General features: G+C 45.5%; 1 non-coding gene across 1 annotated transcript; it reads right to left on the bottom strand.

Annotated features, from left to right (window-relative positions):
* Positions 1–398: 398 nt before the first annotated feature.
* TRNAK-UUU (transfer RNA lysine (anticodon UUU)) lies at positions 399–471 on the bottom strand. Its single transcript has one exon. It is a non-coding gene; the product is annotated as a tRNA-Lys (tRNA).
* Positions 472–4,848: the final 4,377 nt, after the last annotated feature.

The raw sequence follows: 4,848 nt of genomic DNA on the forward strand, positions 1-4,848 counted from the left end.
ATAAGAGGGCATCTTAAATTTGCAGGCATCTTATGCCAGTCAGGTTCAAACCAGGACTCCTCCCCCCTTAAGGCCCCATCCAACACCCGCAAAGCAAAATAAAACAAACTACCAGCAAGCAGAAGAGCATTCTTCTCCTGTAGCTTCCTAAAATATATCACCATCTGCAGATTATTTTTACAGGAGCGAGGAGACTGAGTTTATTTTCTGAGGACCCACTCCCTTTCGTGCTTCTCAAAGCCTTGGGTCGGTTCTTTCAAACTCATCACTTCACCTTCGGCTCTAAAGTCACTATCCATACCCATACCAATGACTCAAATGCCAATAAGAGGGTAAAGCTGAGTTTTCAATTGTTTTTTGGATATGAGAACACACGGGAAGAAAAACCTCACGCCTTCCGCCCGAACAGGGACTTGAACCCTGGACCCTCAGATTAAAAGTCTGATGCTCTACCGACTGAGCTATCCGGGCTCATGGAGTTGGCTGTAGCCTACAGTCTAGTAAAGGCGGTTATATTAGGTTAATGTCAACTTTTGTGTTGCATTTCAAGGCAAAGTGTCAAAAACCGATCGCTTGCACATATAACCCACATGCTCAAGCCAATAACAGCCGACCGTTTCTTTTTCTACAGTTACCAAACTACTCCCGCCACAACCGTGCACGGGATTGGGACAGTTTGCCTTCCCTGTGGCTCCTTCGAAAGCCATCATCAATACCAGCTGCTATTGCACCTCAAACGAAAACCCAACATGGTCGCGCTCCCAAGAGCTCAGCTACGGAAACAGTCCCTTTCAAAGCCAACGAAATTTGGATAAAAATGAATGAGATCTTCCTTCTCCTCCAGAGGCACAGGGCACTAATATTTCCTTGTACCTAGAGGACGAAGAGAAGAGATACTGGATACGTCCTACCACCCCGTGCATCCAAATCCTATTCGAGCTTAAAGACCCATATTCAAGGCTTCTTTGCCCCACTTTTCTAATCTCAACTTCGCCTCAACCTTCTCCCCAGTCACCTCCACCTTCCCTTCTCCTCTCCCCGCCTTCGCTTCGGCCTCCTCCTGGATGAGGTCTTCCATCCAGGATCCCGGTTCTTGAATGTGGAGAGCTCAAGAGGAATGAAACAAATTAACACTTCTACGCCTACAAGCGTCTCCAACCTCATCTGACACTGAGACGCAAAGGGTCGACGCTTTCCGCCTTTGGCCACTATTTTGTGTGGTAGTCAACCCAGACAAGAGTTTTGGATGAAGTCCGAAAGCATATTCTGGGGATGGGGATGAGGGGACGAATAAAATTCAATCTGAAAATGGCTGTATATTCAACGGTACTGTTTTCCTTCCTCCTCCCTACCCTACCTTCTGTCTTTCAAATCAAAACTTTGTCTGCGAGGAAAGCCGCTGCTGGGTCCCGATCTTGTTGCTCCAGGTTGCTGTGTCACATACTGCATTTCATCCGAAGTTCTGTGACCTAAATTCTCCAAGGCAGCACGTAGTTCCTCTTCTTTGTATCCTTCGCATTACTTTTGTCTGATTTTAGGCAGCTTTGTAAGCGGAGAGAGAGGAAGTTGGGCGAAGCAGGGAATATGAAGATGTAAGAAAAGTGCTCTTTTCCTGGGCCGCTCCCTAGTGATGAAAAGGAAGTGCCCTCCAGAGAGTCAGCTGGGGAGCCGACCTGGCAGTAACTGGAGCAGAAACTGAGTCTTAGAACCGTAAATCAACCTAGGGGCACGTCATTTTTCTTGCTTTGTTTTGTTTTCCAGAAACATATAAAAGACGCACAATCCTCAATTTCAGTGAATGTTTTTCGGCCCTCACTTCAGGGACCCTCTCCTCCGTTGCCACATGAAAATCCAGGCTTCCAGATGCAAGCTTTCTGTGGGATTCCAGATTCAGGTATGACAGTGCTCGGCAAACATGTTCATGAATTTGCTTCAGAGACATTTCAAATTCATCATGTCCACACAGTGCCAGAACAGCACTGGTCTGTGGCAGACACTTGTTGCTTTTCAAATTCAGTAGCTGAAGGTTTTCTGTCTTTTCTTTTCCGGAGGCAACTTTTCGGATTTTCTTCCTTGTAACCTGCTCTCTGGAGGGCACTGGATTTGGGGAACCTGCTCCCCCCCCCCATTTTCTGCTGCAACTCCGGCAGACATGAGGAATGAAGGTGCAGGAACCCTCATGTGATGTGTGGGAAGCCAGTGGTAGGGCAGAAGTTGGGTGAAGAAGGAGTATCAAATCCACAGGTCCTACCTGAGGGCACATAAGGCCCGAAGGCCACTCAACAGGGAGAGGGTTGAGGTTGAGGCTTCAAGGACCTAGGTATTAGCTACTTCCTTTTCCTGGGAAAAGTGTCCAGAATATGGATTGCCTGTGGGCTACAGTGGCCAGAGTCCCAGTACTCTTTGGGGGTTTTCTATTTCTCATGTCTTCTGCCCACTCCCTTAGTTTACCAGAGGTCTTTTTAATCTAGTGAGGTTATGAAGAGCAAGAGGGAAAAGACCACTGCTGGTGGGGGAATGTACGGCTGGATGTGCAAGCTTTTGTGCTCTCTCACATTGGCTCAACCAGGAGTCAAAGGAACGGAAATCTGGGAGGGAACAGCTAAGTCACTCAAAAAGGAATTTAAAAGCAGTCTTCATTTGGCATCTGCCCTGAAACAGACAGCTCTGTGTTAAAACATTTCTCAACTGACAGAGTCCAAAAACAACCAAAACCCTTGAATGGTCAGGTGTTTTAGGTTGTTAAAGCATCTGCTGATTAAACAGGTCTTCCCCGGTTCAAGTGTCTATGGAGTCTTGTCTTTTTCATTTTTCTCTGTGAGTAGTCCTGGTGGCAGTGATTAAGTGCTTGGCTACTACTCCCGGGGAGAAAGATGTAGCAGCGGGTTTCCCGAAAGATTACAGCCTTGGAAACCCTATGCGGCAGTTCTACTCTGTCATAAACGGTGGCTATGAGTCAAAATCAATTTGATGGCAATGGGGTTTTCTTGGTTTCCATTGGTAGTGAGTGGACTCCTACCCTCTAGGGCCCTCATAGCCTTTGGGAGGCTAAAGGGAGATGTTGTTTGTTTCTACACACAGCGCAAGCTTGTCTTTCTCTTGTGAAATTAGACTTTTATAGTTTTTCTACTCCTTTGATAAAGTGTCATCCGAAACGAAATGAAAATGGAGCTACTTTTGGTACAACCAAACAACATAGGCCAATGTTGATAAACAAAGTAATAGTAGCTCCTTGTTTATACCACCAAAGTTTATTTTAGGAAACATAAGCAATTTAGACGGGTCTATCTATTCTTACCCTTCTTTGCCCTCTCCCTCCTCACCCCCACACATAGCCTTTTGGCTGTATCTCCCTCATGAATCTTTGGTGTGGTGTCAAATGATCACGTTATGTTTTTATATGAAGTTCTAAAGACAAGATGAATCTAAGAAATGTGGAAGGGAAGGAATTTTAATTGGGTACTCGCCACTACTCATGTGATTTTAATTCAGCTGGGTGAGTCGTTTTACAATCAACCAGAATGATCAACCAGAATAACCATTCTGCCAAAGCTCAGAGTCGCACAAGAAACCTTTAAGACTTAAAGATTAATCCCCTCCTGAATAGAACTATTCTGGCCAGCTGATAGCGTCGGTCCCTCAAATTTCCAAATTATAGTTTCAGCATTGGTGTTGCAAGTCTCCAAGTTTCCTGAGCGCTGCAGTTTGGGTAGTCCAACGTCCTCTAATCACTTACCCCGCCACAGACCGTTCTGATAGGGATCACAATAGAGCGTACTGGACAGCTGGAGAAAAATGTAGAACAAAATTAAAACTCACACCCACAAAAAGATCAGATTTGCTGGTCTGACAGAGACTGGAGAAACACCAAGAATATGGCATCCGGATGACACCCTTTTAACTTGGAACTGATGCGACTCCTGAGGTTCATCCTTCAGTCAAAGATTACACAGGCCTAGGAAACAAACAATAACACACGTAGTTCAACCATGCATACGAGACTAAATGGACACAGCAGCCCAGGGGCAAGGAAGGGAAGGCAGGAAGGGACAGGAAAGCTGTACAAATGGAAAAGGGGAGCCCAAGATTGAGAAGAATGTTAACACATCGCAGGGTTGGCAACCAGTGTCACAAAACAATATGTTGATTAATTATTTAATGAGAAAGTAATTTGCTCTGTTAACTTTCACCTAAAGAACAATTTAAAAAGACAGAAAGAAAAAAATCACTCACCCAAACATATTTGGGATCTGCTCCCTCTAATCAGCTAAATGGGTGGGTGGAGGAGAAGGGAAATGAGAAGGTCAAAAAAAGCAAACAACCCAAACCCGTTGCCGGGAGTCGACTCCGACTCACAGTGGCCCCAAACGCAAAGTAGAACTGCGCTACAGGGTTCCCCAAGAGGGGCTGGTGTATTTGAATAGCCAATGCCTTGGTTAGTAGCTGCTCCGCTAGGGCCAGGTAAACCAGCCGCCAACGTTTCTCTGCTTTGACTGCGCAGCTATGACTGCTGAGACAACTGCAAGAACTAAAAGACAGTTTCCGTAAAGCCATTTATTTTTCTCCTTCCTTTTTCTGTCCTGATCTTCCGTGATATACTAAAACCTAACATTAGTGGGCTAGTTGTTCCGGTGGCAGCCTTTTTGCTTTGGACTGCGGGCTGGTTCCTTTTCTTCCTCTTCCCTCTAGTCTTCCTTCTGCTGACGCCCTGCCCTGGGAGACACTAAGCCCTAACAAGTAGAAATGAAAGAACACTAAAAACAACCCTTTGGACCATTAGCTTCCTTTTCCTGTGAGCAGAGAAAACATGAAAAAAGAAATGAGGATGAAAGTTGTTAAAAGGTGAAA

This window comes from Elephas maximus, chromosome 1 (assembly GCF_024166365.1).
Source record: "Elephas maximus indicus isolate mEleMax1 chromosome 1, mEleMax1 primary haplotype, whole genome shotgun sequence".
NCBI classification, from domain to species: domain Eukaryota; kingdom Metazoa; phylum Chordata; class Mammalia; order Proboscidea; family Elephantidae; genus Elephas; species Elephas maximus.